An 18,060-nucleotide genomic window follows, 5' to 3' on the forward strand; every position below is an offset into this window, starting at 1 on the left:
CAAAATGACCTCCAGCAGGCCACTAACATACCTCCCAACCGTCCTGGATCCAGCGGGACTGTCCCGATTTTGACAGTCAGCCCCGCAATCCCGGGCGGGACATTATTTGTCCCGCACTGGTTGGGAGGTGTGTAATATCACCCAGTCAGCTCCCTGAGTCCCTGCACCCACAGAGCAGCACACCACAGCGCTGCTCTGTGCGCACAGGACCTGTGATGAAGTCACAGGATGGGAGGAGTCAGGGGGTCACATGATCGGGAGGACCTCTGTGTACAGGACTCTGCTGGTTGTCATGGCGCTGGACGAGGGTAAGCGTATGTGTGAGGTCAGGAGGTGTTTATAGTGTGGATGTAGCATAGCCCTGTGTGTACGAGGTGTACGGAGCTGAGCAGCGTGTGAAAGGTGTATGGAGCAGAGTCGTGTGTGTAAGACGTGTACGGAGCGGAGCCATGTGTGTAAGAGGTGTGCGGATCGGATCAGAGTGTGAAAGGTGTATGGAGCGGAGCCGTGGGTGTACGGAGCAGAGCCACGTGTGTACGAGGTGTACAGAGCAGAGCCGTGTGTGTACGAGGTGTGCGGAGCAGAGCCATGTGTGTGCAAGGTATACGGAGCAGAGCAGCACGTGCAATGTGAAAGGAGCGAAGCCGTGTGTGTACGAGGTGTACGGACTGGTGCCGTGTGTGTACGAGATGTATGGAGAGGAGCCGTGTGTGTATGAGGTGTATGGAAAGGAGCCGTGTATGAGGTGTACGGAGCGGAGCCATGTGTGTGCAAGGTATACGGAGCGGAGCAGCGTGTGCAATGTGTATGGAGCGGAGCCGTGTGTGTACGAGGTGTACCGAGTGGAGCCGCTGTGTGCATGAGGTGTACGGAGTGGAGCCGTGTGTGTATGAGGTGTGTGTATTGTTTACGAAACATTGTGATCAGAAGTGCTAAATGGGTGTGGTTGGGGCGTGACTAGTTGTGAAATGGGTGTGGTCAGAGGTGTGGCCTAAAATTTGCCGCGGCGCGCTGCCCGCTAACTTTGTCCCTTTTTCCCTTCCTCGAAAGTTGGGAGGTATGCACTAACATCCATGTGTCTGTTTTCCAATGAACACCAAGATTGGCAGATTCGACATTGGCGCCCTGTGGTCTTTAAGGATGAGAGAAGGTTAACACAGAGCAATTGTGGCAGACGTGACAGAGTCTGCAGACGCCGTGGTGAATGTTCTGCTGCTTGCAACATCCTCCAGCACGACCAGTTTGGCAGTGGATCAGTAATGGTGTGGGGAGGCATTTCTTTGGAGGGCCACACAGCCCTCCATGTGCTAGCCAGAGGTACTCTGACTCCGATTAGGTACTGGGATGAGATCCTCAGACCCATTGTGAGGCCATATGCAGGTGTACTGCACCTTGGTTGTTTCTGATGCATGTGTGGCGCCCCAGGGTCCTGGTCGTCGCAGTGGTATTGCTTTCCTCTCGGGGAGAGTGATGCTACGTTTGGAGGCAATGAAGGATAACTGCATCCAGGTAACACAATGCATGCAACACATTTCACACTCCAGACCACCAGGGGGAGCTTCTGCTCCTATTTATTAGGTCACTCCTCACATAGGTAAAACTGGTCGCCTGTAGGGAAAGTGAGTTAGTTGCTGGCTGAGCTCAGCTCAGTTAGTCGGTCCTTGACAGGGGTGGGATCCTGTCAGTGAACGAAGGAGAAAGGACACGGAGCTGTGCATGCCCTCAGAGCTGCAGCTCCTAGGAAGAGACATCTAAGGCAGAACTGTATTGCAGTGAGCGTGAAGGAAGTCTTGGCAAAGGAGAGGATACCAGAAGGGGACCAGCCCTGCACAGGCTGCCTCCTTCTGAGGCGCAGAATCCCGGTAGCCGGAACACCGAGGGAGTAAGGACCTTTATGCTTTGCTCCAGAGACCGGCAGGACAGCTAATTACAAGTTACCTGTCCGTCCCTACAACCAGGAAGCACGGTGGCAACCTTTGTAGGCCGGGGAGTGCTAGAGTCCCTATAAACAGCCTCAAGCCACCAGTCTTACGGGTTTGTCCTATCCTATACGGGGGACAGAGAGAGAGACATTACATCTGTGAGGACCTTATGTGAAGCCATAGGCAGTAAGGGACTACACCACTGCAGCGCAAGGGAGGCTACTGATTTCCACCTGGACAAGGGGACTCTGGACTTGCCTCCAAACCGGCCAGACTCTGCCTGCCCTGTGATCTGGTGCCCTGGACTGTGGATGCTGAAGGTAAACAGACTGCAACCTTGTGTCCTTGTTCTTCTCTGCGCCTCTCACCATCCACCATCTACACACCGGGAAGCCCTGGAGATATACTTCACCTGTGGGAAGGTATAGACGCACAAAGAGGACTTAAAAATCCTCCAGAAAATTGACAATAAAATCACAGAGAAAAAAGCAGAGATGGTTACCTGCTGAAGCCTCCAAACAAATGCACCAGCAGGGCGCATCGGACCCGATTAATGATGGCAACAACACAGGTGCAAAAAATACCGATGAAACAACCACTTTCAATCCAGTGTTGGTTGTTTGGCATTAGTGCACAAAGAGATAAGCGATAATAGTCTGTATGTGGCATTGTTCACACAAGCAATGCAGAGCATCTGGTCTACAGCCTATTACTAACGCACATCGGGTCCGATGCGCCCTGCTGGTGCATTTGTTTGGAGGCTTCAGCAGGTAACCATCTCTGCTTTTTTCTCTGTGATTTTTTTTGTCAATTTTCTGGAGGATTTTTAAGTCCTCTTTGTGCGTCTGTGAGCTTTTACTCAATGTTTAGCGTTAGGACCGGCAAAAATGTAAGGACCCTTGACGTGGGTTGCCGGCTTACGTATTGAGGCCCCAATATAAACTAATACCTTACATACATTGATATGTGGTTTTTTTTTTTGCACTTTATCTTGCAGGGCGCAGCCGGACCAAGATGGCTCTGTAAACTGTAGGCCTCTATTCACACAGCATGCATTTTGTAGCACTGGGCAGCCCGCCTGCATGTGCGTTAGTAATAGGCTGTAGACCAGATGCTCTGCATTGCTTGTGTGAACAATGCCACATACAGACTATTATCGTTTATCTTTTTGTGCACTAATGCCAAACAACCAATACTGGATTGAAAGTGGTTGTTTCATCGGTATTTTTTGCACCTGTGTTGTTGCCATCATTAATCGGGTCCGATGCGCCCTGCTGGTGCATTTGTTTGGAGGTTTCAGCAGGTAACCATCTCTGCTTTTTTCTCTGTGATTTTCCTGTGGGAAGGTATACCATCTAGCTGCCATAACATCACCCCAGCGGACCCCCTTAAAGCAGCGTAGGTCATGACCGAATACCACAGGTGGCGTCACGAACACAAACTTTATCCCTTTAAAGACCTTTCCCTTTTACACGGACATCCCAGGGCCATGGACCGGGTCAGCCACTGTGACATCCCCGTTAACCGCAGGACCCGGTACCGAGTACCCCACGGCTCCATGGGGGAGACTCACATGACAATGCTAGGCATTCTACACATATATTATATATATATATATACACACACTGTGTATATGTATATATATATATATATATATATATATATATATATATATATATATATATATATATATATATATATATATATATATTCAAACACACACAGTTATGCTCAAAAGTTTACTCGGCTGAATTTTTTGCTCTCAGCAGGCACTGACAAGCCACCTCCCTGCTGGACCCGGAAGGACCCCGCGGCCATCTTGGATGCGGGGGCCTGCAGGGAGGAGATCCTCGGAACAACTCAATCACATCGCATTGTTCTGAGGGTCTCAAGGAAGCATGCAAGTTGCCTCCTCCCTGCGCGATACTTCCCTATGCCACCGGAATGCTGCAATATTGTTTCATCGCAGTGTTCCGGGGGTTAAAGTGCCGGGAGTGGTCCATGACCACTCCTGGCACATAGTGCCGGGTGTCAGCTGTGATAATCAGCTGACACCCGGCGGTGATCGGCCGCGCTCCCCCCGTGATCGTGTATGACGTACTATCCTGTCCATGGGAATTAAGTCCCAGGTCACATGGATGGGATAGTACGTCAGATGACAGAAAGGGGTTAATACTGTGTATTGCCCCCTCTAACATCAATGACAGCTTGAAGTCTTTTGTGGTAGTTGTGGATGAGTTTCTTTATTTTCTAAGATGGTAAAGCTGCCCACTCTTGGCAAAAAGCCTCCAGTTCCTGTAAATTCCTGGGATGTCTAGCATGAACTGCGCGCTTGAGATCTCCCCAGAGTGGCTCAATGATATTGAGGTCAAGAGACTGAGATGGCCACTCCAGAACCTTCACTTTGTTCTGCTGTAGCCAATGACAGATCGACTTGGCCTTGTGTTTCGGATCGTTGTCATGTTGGAACGTTCAAGTATGTCCCATGAGCAGCTTCCGGGCTGATGATTGCAAATTTGCTTCCAGCATTTGCTGATAACGTTCTGCATCCCTCTTTCTTTCAACTTTGACCAAGTTTCCTGTGACTTTGTAGCTCACACATCCCCAAAACATCAGCGATCCACCTCCGTGCTTTATAGTGAGAATGGTGTTCCTTTCATCATAGGCCTTGTTGACCTCTCTCCAAATGTAATGTTTATGGTTGTGGCCAAAAAGTAAACTTTTGGTCTCATCACTCCAAATTTCCTTGTTCTTGAAGTTTTGAGGCTTGTCTCTGTGCTGTTTTGTGTATTGCAGGTGAGATACTTTGTGGCATTTGCACAGTAATGGCTTTCTTCTGGCGACTCGACCATGAGGCTTTCCCCTATGTCAGGTCCTTTTTTGGGGATCAGTTCCTTGCATCTGGCCTAATTCTTCTTTGCAGTGATTATGTTACTTACCTGTCCTGGCTTTAGTGCTCGGCTTTGTTCGCTTTCCTATGGCCGACACCCTCCGTACTAAACTGCTTTAGGTGTAACTATGGTGACTGTTATGGACCTGGTGGTTAGGTGCACCAGGTATGACCTGATAGTTAAACACGGAATCAGGACGAGCTCTGGGGAAATGGGAACTCTGCTGACCGCAAACCCTACTCCTATCAACACAACTAGAAACAGCCGTGGAGCGTGCCTGACTCTGCCTAGACGCCTCTTCACAGCCTAAGAGCTAAATACCCCTAAAGAAAGGAAACAAAGCCTTACTTGCCTCAGAGAAATTTCCCCAAAGGTAAAAGCAGCCCCCCCACAAGTATTGACTGTGAGATAAGAGGAAATCACAAACACAGGATGAAATAGGTTTTAGCAAAGAGAGGCCAGTCTAACTAAACAGATTGAGGATAGAAAAGGGATCTTTGCGGTCAACACAAAAAGCTACAAAAACCACGCAGAGTGTGCAAAAAATACCCCCGCACCGACTCACGATGCGGTGGTGCCACTCTGCACCCCCAGAGCTTCCAGCTAGCCAGGTAGTTTCATGATAGCAAGCTGGACTAGAACTTAGCAAGAAAAACCATATGTAACAAATGAACAAGCAGGAACTTAGCTTGTGCTGGAGTAGACAGGTCCTCAGAAAGATGCAGGAGAGATCTGAACCAGTACTAGAACATTGACAGCTGGCATGGAGTAACGATCTGAGTGGAGTTAAATAGAGAATCAGCCTAGCCCCAAACGAGGGCAGCTGGAGAAGGAATCTCAGAACCAGCAGCTCCACTCACAGCCACCAGAGGGAGTCCACGGACAGAACTCACCGAAGTACCATTCATGACCACAGGAGGGAGTTCGAGAACGGAATTCACAACAGGTGACCCTGAAAAAAGACCTTGATGATATCATAGGTGCTAGGGCCGGCTCAGGCAGCTGTTTGCCTCTTCAGTATTCAGATAGTAGAGCTGTTTGCTATTGTGCGTTTCTGGAGTTCAGCCACACTTCCCACTTAATTCTGCTCAGTCCAAGAGGCTAAATATAATTTCCATTGCCCCAGAATGCAATTATACATCCAACTATTATCATCAAGCTCAGTTCTGCTAACCTGATGCAGTTCGCACTCTCAACTTTGCTATCAAAGTACCTGATTACGAACTTCTCTGCTATTCTCGGTGTTGTTCACAACTAACCACAACTTCAATTATGTTGTGTCAAGTTACTTGATAACCAACACCTTTCAGTGTTAAGGTACCTTCACACGAAACGATATCGCTAGCGATCCGTGACGTTGCAGCGTCCTGGCTAGCGATATCGTTTCGTTTGACATGCAGCAGCGATCAGGATCCTGCTGTGATGTCGCTGGTCGCTGAATAAAGTCCAGAACTTTATTTGGTCGTCCGATCGCCGTGTATTGTTGCGTTTGAAAGCAAAAGCAACGATACCAGCGATATTTTACACTGGTAACCAGGGTAAACATCGGGTTGCTAAGCGCAGGGCCGCGCTTAGTAACCCGATGTTTACCCTGGTTACCAGCGTAAAAGTAAAAAAAACAAACAGCACATACTCACCTGCGCGTCCCCTGCCGTCTGCTTCCTGACACTGATCGCTGGCCCTAAAGTGAAAGTGAAAGCACAGCGGTGACGTCACCGCTGTGCTGTTAGGGCCGGAGCTCAGTCAGTGTCAGGAAGCAGACGCTGGGGGACGCGCAGGTGAGCATGTACTGTTTGGTTTTTTTTACTTTTACGCTGGTAACCAGGGTAAACATCGGGTTACTAAGCGCGGCCCTGCGCTTAGCAACCCGATGTTTACCCTGGTTACCCGGGGACCTCGGCATCGTTGGTCGCTGGAGAGCGGTCTGTGTGACAGCTCCCCAGCGATCAAACAGCGACGCTGCAGCGATCGGCATCGTTGTCGCTATCGCTGCAGCGTCGCTTCGTGTGAAGGTACCTTTAGACTAAGTTCACACTGGGTGTTTTTGCTGCTTTTTTATGCTAATTTTCAGCTGCTTTTCACAGTACCAGCAAATGAGATTTCAGAAATCTCATGCACACATTGTTTTTTTTGTCATCAGTATTTTGTGCTTCGCATGTTTTTTTTGACATAGAGCATGTTTCTTCTTTCAGCATTTTTCACCCATTGACTTGAATGGGTGGTGAAAAATCGCTGGAAAAAAAAAACGCACCAAAAATGCAGGTATCATTTTTTGCAGCGTGTTTTTGTGCCAAAACCTCATTCTTTGGAAGAAGACTTTTTTTTCAATACTAAACTTTATCACTATGCACAAGAGTCAAATCTAGCATGCCATAACCGCCGCAAAAAAGGCAAGAAAAAACAAGGAAAACATGCTTTTTTCTGCAGCTTCTTTCCTGCCAAGAGATCAGGTTTTGCTGCAGAAAAAAATGCTGAAAAAACATCTAGTGTGAACTTACCCCTACTGGTGCTGCTCACATCTGCAGCTCACGTTACCTGATAACCAACTCATCACTGCTATTCCTGGTGCTGCTGTAACCTCAGCTCTGCTTCTGCAATACTCCAATACAATTCCAGCTCTACCAGCTGTTTATGGTCCATATGCTGTCTGGCAACTCCAGCCCGCTGACGGCCTGTACTGCTCACCCGGACTTATGACTTAGGCTGGGATCACACATGCAAGAAATACTGTATGTCTGAGTCTCGCATGGTAATACCCGGCATTGCCGCCGTCACTCAGGAGCGGAGAGTGCGGCAGCATAGCAATACATGCGGCCGCACGCTCCGCTCCAGAGAGACGGCGGCAATGCCGGGTATTACCATGCGAGACTCGGACGTATTTCTCGCATGTGTGATCCCGGCCTTAGAATTCACCTCAACAGGTGAACCCATAATAGGAGAATTTCTGCCTTCCACCTGGTTCAGCCATCTAAGAACTTCCTGGTTACAGCTACCTCCTATCACCCCCTTCCATTCTTTGCTATAACAGAGCAAACAGTGAATATAGCTACATAGGCAGAAAGACTAGTAAGGTTGGTAAGGCAGCAGAGACACTTACATTCAGTAGCCAGAAATGTGCACAAAGCTTGACTGCACAGTCTTGAGAGTTAAAGGGAACCTGTTAGGCCTGGATCACACATATGCGAGATACGGCCGAGTCTTGCAGGTGAAATCCCTCCTCTGGCGCCGGCACTCCGGAGCAGAGCGTGCAGCCGCACAGCAACACATGGAGCTGCACGCTCCGCTCCGGAGTGCCGGCGCCAGAGGAGGGATTTCACCTGCGAGACTAGGCCGTATCTCGCATATGTGTGATCCCGGCCTTATGTGCCTAAACGCTATTAATCTGCAGATGTGGGATTAACGCTGCCGCACTGAAAGCCCAGTTACTGGGAGGAAATGGACTTTATTTCTCCTGGCAACGTCCGTAGAAGCGTGCAAGCACATATACAGTCATCACTCAGTATACAGTGATTGGCTATAAGCACGCCCTGGCACACTGACTGATAATCTGCTCTGCAGCATACTATTGCAGAGCTGGCTGTCAGTCAGTGTCAGGGCGTGCTTATAGCCACTCACTGTATACTGAGTGGAGAATCTATCTGCGACAGCACGCTTTTATGACTGAAAGCCAGAGGCTGCCATGAAAAATAAAGTTAATTGACTCTTGGTAGCTGCGGAGGTTGGATAGCTTTACAACGCTATTGACCTGCAGATTAACCCCATATCTGCAGGTTAATAGCGTTTGGGGATATGACTGGTTCCATTTAATAGTAAAGAGTCATTGTCTGTCTGAGGTTCCTAGACCTTTAGGCTATGTGCACACGATGCGCATTTAGTGGGGATCCGCTGCGGATTTTTCCGCGTAGAAACGCTGCAGTTCCGCAAAGTGATTTACAGTACAATGTAAATCAATAGAAAAAAAAATGCTGTGCTAATGGTGCGGAAAAATCCGCATGAAAACCGCTGCGGAACAAAAGTAGCATGCTACTTCTTTTGTGCGGAACTGCAGCGTTTCTGACCCCTTCCATTATAGAAATCCGCAGGGGTAAAAAACGCAGAAAATCCGCAACAAAAAGGCACAAAATCCGCATAAAAAACGCGTAAAATCCGCACCTGCGTTTTCTGCCAGGAGATGCGGATTTTGTGCAGAAAATTCTGCACCCCAATCCGCAACGTGTGCACATAGCCTTACACTTCACTGTGTGAAGTAATGACATACCAACAGTCTCAGAACCAGCGGGACTGTCTCAACTCTAGGTAGCTGTCCCAGCATGTTAGTGGTATTTCTTAGCTTCAGTGGTATCTGTGTTCTCAGATGCAGTTGAATCAACCAGTGAAGCAGGGAACCATCGGATCCCTACTCCACCTGTCAGTGTATGTTAGACTGAAGACACTGCCAGGGCCTTTATGTCACGTGACATTCACAGTTCACTTAACTAGTAGTGGAGGCAAGGAGTACAATACACAGGAAGGCCGGAGTCACACTAGCGTATAATACGGACGAGTGCTATGCCAGAAAGCATCGCATAACACTCGGACCAGTGTTAATCTATGGGGAAGCTCACATCACTGTTTTTTTCTCCGGCGTATTCTACGTGAGAGTGAAATCGCAGCATGCTGCAATTGTATGCGTATATCGGCCGAGTCTCACCAATGCAAGTCTATGGGTGCGAGAAAAAAATCGGACACCACACGGACCATCCGTGTGACTTACGTGAAATATGCACACATTTTCCTCATTTCAGCCTATTGAGCCATAAAATTCATTGGGGAAAGTCAGTGAGAAATGTAAAGCCTTACGGATGTCATACGGATACATAGATGCGAGGAAATCCCATCATCGCATTGCAAATGGATTACACACTGATGACCATACGGAGAACACTTGTGCGACTCTCTGCTGAGAGAATAGGACCGATTTTTCATACCTTAAGTGTGACGCCGGCTGAATGGTGTGTATACATACTGTGGGGGCATTGAACTATGTATGTGTGACAGGAGGGCAGGATACATCAAACTGTGCGTGTGGGAGACACATTGGGGACATCATCCTGTGTGTGGGGGGATCATACAGTGTATGGGTGGTCTGTAGGGGCATCATCCTGTGTGTGGTGGGGATCATACAGTGTATGGGTATCTGTAGGGGCATCATACTGTGTGTGGTGGGGATCATACAGTGTATGGGTGTCTGTAGGGGCATCATACTGTGTGTGGTGGGGATCAGTGTATGGGTGGTCTGTAGGGGCATCATACTGTGTTTGGTGTGGATCATACAGTGTATGGTTGGTCTGTAGGGGCACCACACTGTGTGTGGTGGGGATCAGTGTATGGGTGGTCTGTAGGGGCATCATACTGTGTTTGGTGTGGATCATACCATGTATAGGTGGTCTGTAGGGGCATCATACTGTGTTTGGTGGGGATCATACAGTGTATGGTTGGTCTGTAGGGGCACCACACTGTGTGTGGTGGGGATCAGTGTATGGGTGGTCTGTAGGGGCATCATACTGTGTTTGGCGTGGATCATACCTTGTATAGGTGGTCTGTAGGGGCGTCATACTGTGTGTGGTGGGGATCATACAGTGTATGGATGGTCTGTAGGGGCATCAGACTGTGTGGTAGGGATCATACAGTGTATAGCATAGCTCCCAACCGTCCCTCATACTGCGGGACTGTCCCGATTTTGAGGCTATGCCCCGCAGTCCCGCACGGGACTCTACTTCTCCCGCACAGCCAGCAGAAGCAGCCGACACGCCCCCTTGTATTAGACCATGCCCCTCCATATCTTCTTCTTCTGGCGGTGGTTCAGAGAGGGAGAGAGGACATTCTGAGGTGTGTGTGTGTGTTGCACATGCAGCGCCTCAGAGTCTGGTCGCTGCAGTAACGTCGCTCTTCCACCAGGGGGAGTGATGGTACGTCTGATTGCACTAAAAGAGTTCACCTTGCCAGGTATCACAGTCACACATTACACTTCACACTCCGGCCACCAGGGGGAGCAAAAGGCCCTATCCACTAGGCCACTCCTCACACATGGGTAAAACTGGGGGTTGGATAGGAAGCGAGGGAGAAAGCAGTTGGGGAGAGTTCGAGAGAGGGCCTGTCAGGGGTGGGATCCTGACAGCAGCCTAACACAGACAGATCGTTACGGAGCCGTGCCTGTACCTTATAGCGGCAGTCTCCTAAGAAAGGACACGAAGCGAAGTATATTGTGGAGAAGTGAGAAATGGGATCACAGCACAAGGAGATAGAACCAGGAGGAGTCGTGCCCCAAGATTGGTAACATCAATTCTGAGGTGCGTAGCCGGCGGCCGGAACGCCGAGGAAGTAATAGACTCTACGCATTACTTTGAACTACAGCAGGGCAGTTAACTCTAAGTTGGCTGTCTCACCTTTTACACCTAATGAAGACAACGGAGGCAATTTTGGGAGAGGGGCGTCTCTAGGGTCCCTATAAAATAACTCCAGGCCTACCCCGTCATACGGGTGCGTCCTAGCCATATCATCTGGGGGACGGAGAGAAAGAACAGAAACATACAGGACGGTTGTGAGGACTATCCCGTGGTGCTCAGCAGGGAAGTACTACAACACACAGGCGCTGGTAGGAAGGCTACTGATTTCCACCTGCAAAGAGAACTCTGGATGTGCCTTCGGACCGTCTGGTCTCAGTCAGCCCTGGTAGCAGTGCTCTGGATGGTGGATGCCAAAGCCTTCAGTAAAGAGGTAAAGAGACTGCAACCCTGTGTCCTTGTCATTTACTGCAACCTACACCACCACCTACTCCTTTTATTGGGCGCCCCTTAGCAGGGCCACGGACCGGGTCGGGCCACCGTGACAATCCCAGAACCGAGAGACCCGGTACCGAGTACCCCGCTGCCCTGCGTCGGGGGGCCGCTCCACACACATGCATGCAGCTGGCCCTGCTGTGCTTACAGTACAAGGCATTATAAACAGGAGTAGTGGCAGCAGTTAGAGCAATCCAGTGCAGCCTGTTAGTCATAGGCACAGACAGTGTATATATATATATATATATATATATATATATATATAATGTATCCTTTATACACTACAGCAGTTGTGGAGTGGAGCCAGTAGATAGTGATGTTGTCTGAGTGCATGCGGAGCTCGCAGAGCTGGGCTACATTGCAATGTGCAGGATCTGTGAGGCAGCAGTGTGGGCAGCGACAGGTGGTGAAATCTTTCCCTGCATTGTAAGCAGAGCTGCTGGGACACATCTACAGCCCCGACTGTACACTGGCATAGTCATGTGGGGCCATTATACTGTAAGCAGCATCATGTGGGGCCATTAAACAGTATGGAGCAATGTGTGGCCATTATACAGTATTGAGCATCATGTGTGGCCATTATACAGTATGGAGCATCATATGTGGCCATTATACTGTACGCAGCATCATGTAGGGCCATTATACAGTATGGAGCACTGTGTGGCCACAATACATTATTGAGCATCATGTGTGGCCATTATACAGTATGGAGCATCATGTGTGGCCATTATACAGTATGGAGCACTGTGTGGCCATTATACAGTATTGAGCATCATGTGGGGCCATTATACAGTATGGAGCACTGTGTGGCCATTATACAGTATGGAGCATCATGTGTGGCCATTATACAAAATGGAGCATCATGTAGGGCCATTATACTGTATGCAGCATCATGGGGGCCATTATACAGTATGGAGCACTGTGAGGCCATTATACAGTATGGAGCATCATGTGTGGCCATTATACAGTATGGAGCATCATGTGTGGCCATTATACAGTATGGAGCACTGTGGCCATTATACAGTATGGAGCATCATGTGTGGCCATTATGCAGTATGGAACTTCATGTGTGGCCATTATACAGTATGGGGCATCATGTGTGGCAATTATACAGTATGGAGCACTGTGTGGCCATTTTACAGTATGGAGCATCATGTGTGGCCATGATACAGTATGGAGCACTGTGTGGCCATTATACAGTATGGAGCATCATGTGTGGCCATTATACAGTATTGAGCATCATGTGTGGCCATTATACAGTATGGTGCACTATGTGGCAATTATACAGTATGGAGCATCATGTGTGGCCATGATACAGTATGGAGCACTGTGTGGCCATTATACAGTATTGAGCATCATGTGGGGCCATTATACAGTATGGAGCACTGTGTGGCCATTATACAGTATTGAGCATCATGTGTGGCCATTATACAGTATGGTGCACTATGTGGCCATTATACAGTATTGAGCATCATGTGTGGCCATTATACATTATGGAGCATCATGTTTGGCCATTATACAGTATGGAGCACTGTGTGGCCATTATACAGTATTGAGCATCATGTGTGGCCATTATACAGTATGGTGCACTGTGTGGCCATTATACAGTATGGAGCACTGTGTGGCCATAATTTTTTTTGGTTATAATTATTGTTTATGAAACAGTGTGATCAGCAGTGCTAAATGGGTGTGGTTGGGACGTGGATATGGGTGTGACTAGTGAAATGGGTGTGGTCAGGGGCACAGCCTCAAATTTGTAGCAGCGCGCCACTACCTTTGTCCCTCTTTTCCTCATTAAAAAGTTGGGAGGTATGGTTTTACTGTGGTAAAACATATGACAGATCTGACAGGTGAAAGTACCCTGAACGTTCAGCCTATGAAGAAGTCTTTACATTGCTTTGTTCTTCAACAAAATGGCCACCGGCTTCCAATGACAAGTACCAGTGTGTGTCAGACAGACAACCTGTAAGGTTCGAAAAGCATCAGAACCGGGATTGGTGTCTACTATGTATGTATGTAAATGAAATGAGGAGTGTCCCACCAGAGCTCTGAGTATACAAGCTCTGACTGACAACGTTAGGGCCCTTTAGTAATAAAGTGACCACCAATCAGCAGTAATCTGTGGCTAGGATTGCTAAGATGCTCTCACTGCCCCTATACAGTACATTCCCCCACATGCAGCTTGATACCCTCACAATTTACCCCTAGAACAGTATGATGCCCCAGCTTGTATTCCCCACAGTATCTCACACACAGGATGATGCCCCTACAGACCACCGTGCCCGGCATGATCCCCACCACACACAGTATGATGCCCCTACAGACCACCCATACACTGTATGATCCCCCCACACACAGGATGATGCCCCTACAGACCACCCATACACTGTATGATCCCCACACACAGGATGATGCCCCTACAGACCACCCATACACTGTATGATCCCCCCACACACAGGATGATGCCCCTACAGACCACCTATACACTGTATGATCCCCCCACACACAGGATGATGCCCCTACAGACCACCCATACACTGTATGATCCCCCCACACACAGGATGATGCCCCTACAGACCACCTATATGGAGCGCCCCCACACCGCCGCAGGGCCGAGGGGTACCCGGAGCCGGGCCTCTAGGTCTCAGTCCTGGGGTTGTCACGGTGGCTAGACCCGGTCCGTGGCCCTGTCTGTCAGTGGGGGACGTCCGGTGCAATAAGTGGTGTTGTAACGGTGCAGTTGTGGGGTGCAGGTCGCGGTAAATAACGAGGACACCAGGTTGCAGTCTCTTTACCTCTTTACTGAAGATCTCTGAGTCCTCAGTCCAGAATACGGTTCACCAGGCTGCGCAAGTCCGGCCGGTCCAATGGCACTTCCAGAGTTCTCTTCACAGGTGGAAATCGGTGCCTTCCTTCTTAGCGCTATGTGTTGTAGTCCTCCCCTGCTGTGCTTACGGAAAGTACCCCACAACTGTTGTGTCTGTTTCTTAAGTTCCCTCACAACTCGATTAAATGATGTTCTTCTAATCGTCCGTCCCTCCCTGATGTTACGGTTAGAACGGCACCCGTTTGTCGGGTAGGCCTGGAGTTCTTCCGGGACCCTAGTGACGCCCCTCTCCCGCAATTGCCTCCCAAGACTTCATAGGTGATATGTGTTAGACAGCCCGCCTTAGACTGACTGTCCTGCCGCTGTTTAGAGTATTGCTTGAAGCTGAATGTTATAATACTCCCTCGGCGTTCCGGCCACCGGTAGTACGCCTCAGTAGGATGTTGCTCCGGTCTTACAGCACGACCCCTACTGGAATTCTCCTATTGCTTGATCTCGTTTCTCACTCAGCACAATCTATCTCGCTTCTAGTCCTTTCTTAGGGCACCGCCGCTATTCTGAGCAGGCACGGTCCCGTTACGTTCTTTCCAATGCCAAGCCTCTGCCAGGATCCCACCCCTGGCAGAGACCCTACTGTCTCTTCCTCCACAACACCCTCTGCCACTGAGTGTTGCTTCGTCCAATCCAGTCAGCTTTCTGATCTAACTTCCTGCCTGACCCCCAGTTTACCCACTATGGTGGGGAGTGGCCTAATGAATAGAACCCTTAGCTCCCCCCGGAGGCCCTGCTGTGAAACATATTGGTGTCTGTGATACCTGATCAGATGAACTCCTTCAGTGCCATCGGACGCACCATGGCTCCCCATAGTGGCGGAGCCACAGTACTGCAACGACCAGGACTCTGGGGCGCTGCATATACACTGTATGATCCCCCCACACACAGGATGATGCCCCTACAGACCACCCATACACTGTATGATCCCCCCACACACAGGATGATGCCCCTACAGACCACCCATACACTGTGTGATCCCCCCACACACAGGATGATGCCCCTACAGACCACCCATGCACTGTATGATCCCCCCCACACAGAGGATGATGCCCCTACAGACCACCCATGCACTGTATGATCCCCACCACACACAGGATGATGCCCCCTACAGACCACCCATACACTGTATGATCCCCCCACACACAGGATGATGCCCCTACAGACCACCCATACACTGTATGATCCCCCCACACAAAGGATGATGCCCCTACAGACCACCCATACACTGTATGATCCCCCCACACACAGGATGATGCCCCTACAGACCACCCATACACTGTATGATCCCCCCACACACAGGATGATGCCCCTACAGACCACCCATACACTGTATGATCCCCCCACACACAGTATGACGCCCCTACAGACCACCCATACACTGTATGATCCCCCCACACACAGGATGATGCCCCTACAGACCACCCATACACTGTATGATCCCCCCACACACAGGATGATGCCCCTACAGACCACCCATACACTGTATGATCCCCCCACACACAGGATGATGCCCCTACAGACCACCCATACACTGTATGATCCCCCCACACACAGGATGACATACCTCCCAACCGTCCCGATTTCAGCGGGACAGTCCCGCTTTGGCACCGGGGTCCCGCTGTCCCGCTTCGGGCATTTAAAATCCCGAATTTGCGGCCGCCGGTGAAGCCCCGCCCACTTCCGGGACGTAGAGAGAGCCAGCCTGTTTTTTTTTTTTTTTTTTATAAAAGCTGCCTCCTGACCGCCCGCGCAACACCCCCCCCCCCCTCCCGCCCCCTGTGCGGCGCTGCCACGCTGAAGGAGAGAGCCTGCAGCAATCAAGAAGAAAGGTCAGCGATTCACTACCTCTGGCTGTGTGTGCACGGAGCTCCGGCTTCTGCTCTTAGCTGCTATCCCGGCAGAGAAGGAGAGACGGGGGAGGTGCCGGGATAGTGCAGAGCTGTGAGCAGGAGACTGAAGACTTCAGCAGAGAGCTGCACATGGACATCAGCCGCCCCTGCATCACAGAGGAGATTGTGTGTGTGTGATGTGTGTGATGGCTGCGTGTGTGTGTGTGATGGCTGCGTGTGTGTGTGTGATGGCTGGGTGTGTGTGTGTGATGGCTGCGTGTGTGTGTGTGATGGCTGCGTGTGTGTGTGTGATGGCTGCGTGTGTGTGTGTGTGTGATGGCTGCGTGTGTGTGATGGCTGCGTGTGTGTGATGGCTGCGTGTGTGTGATGGCTGTGTGTGTGTGATGGCTGTGTGTGTGTGATGGCTGCGTGTGTGTGATGGCTGTGTGTGTGTGATGGCTGTGTGTGTGTGATGGCTGCGTGTGTGTGTGTGAATGATGGCTGCGTGTGTGTGTGTGTGTGTGATGTCTGCGTGTGTGTGATGGCTGCGTGTGTGTGTGTGTGTGTGTGATGGCTGCGTGTGTGTGTGTGTGTGTGATGGCTGCGTGTGTGTGTGTGATGGCTGCGTGTGTGTGTGTGATGGCTGCGTGTGTGTGTGATGGCTGCGTGTGTGTGTGATGGCTGCGTGTGTGTGTGATGGCTGCGTGTGTGATGCATTTGTGTCAAAGCTGCATGTGTTTGTGAGCTGCGTGCGTGTGAGCTGCGTGCCTGTGTGTGAGCTGCGTGCCTGTATGTCATTATACAGTATGGAGCATCATGTGCGGTCATTATACAGTCTGGAGCATCATGTGCGGTCATTATACAGTCTGGAGCATCATGTGCGGTCATTATACAGTATGGAGCATCATTTGCGGTCATACAGTATGGAGCATCATTTGCGGTCATACAGTATGGAGCATCATGTGCGGTCATTATACAGTATGGAGCATCATGTGCGGTCATTATACAGTATGGAGCATCATGTGGGGTCATTATACAGTATGGAGCATCATGTGCGGTCATTATACAGTCTGGAGCATCATGTGCGGTCATTATACAGTATGGAGCATCATTTGCGGTCATACAGTATGGAGCATCATGTGCGGTCATTATACAGTATGGAGCATCATGTGCGGCCATTATACAGTATGGAGCATCATGTAGGGTCATTATACAGTATGGAGCATCATGTGCGGTCATTATACAGTATGGAGCATCATGTGTGTTCATTATACAGTATGGAGCATCATGTGGGGTCATTATACAGTATGGAGCATCATGTGCGGTCATTATACAGTATGGAGCATCATGTGTGGCCATTATACAGTATGGGGCACTGTGTGGCCATATTTTTTTGTTTATAATTATTGTATATGAAACAGTGTGATCGGCAGTGCTAAATGGGTGTGGTTGGGATGTGGATATGGGTGTGACTAATTATGAATGGGTGTGGTCAGAGGCGTGGCCTAAAATTTGCTGCGGCGCGCAAAGCGCGCCGCAAACTTTGTCCCTCTTTCCCATCTTCAAAAGTTGGGAGGTATGGGATGATGCCCCTACAGACCACCACCCATGCACTGTATGATCCCCCCACACACAGGATGATGCCCCTACAGACCACCCATACACTGTATGATCCCCACACACAGGATGATGCCCCTACAGACCACCCATGCACTGTAT

The 18,060-nt window shown here is 49.8% G+C and overlaps 1 long non-coding RNA gene across 1 annotated transcript in view; it reads right to left on the bottom strand.

The window, feature by feature from the left end:
- The window catches only part of LOC143816072 (uncharacterized), an 84,048-nt gene that overhangs the window by 65,801 nt on the left and 187 nt on the right, over positions 1 to 18,060 (bottom strand). The gene's annotated exons all lie outside the window — the stretch shown is intronic.

Source organism: Ranitomeya variabilis, chromosome 3 (genome assembly GCF_051348905.1).
Source record: "Ranitomeya variabilis isolate aRanVar5 chromosome 3, aRanVar5.hap1, whole genome shotgun sequence".
NCBI lineage: Eukaryota > Metazoa > Chordata > Amphibia > Anura > Dendrobatidae > Ranitomeya > Ranitomeya variabilis.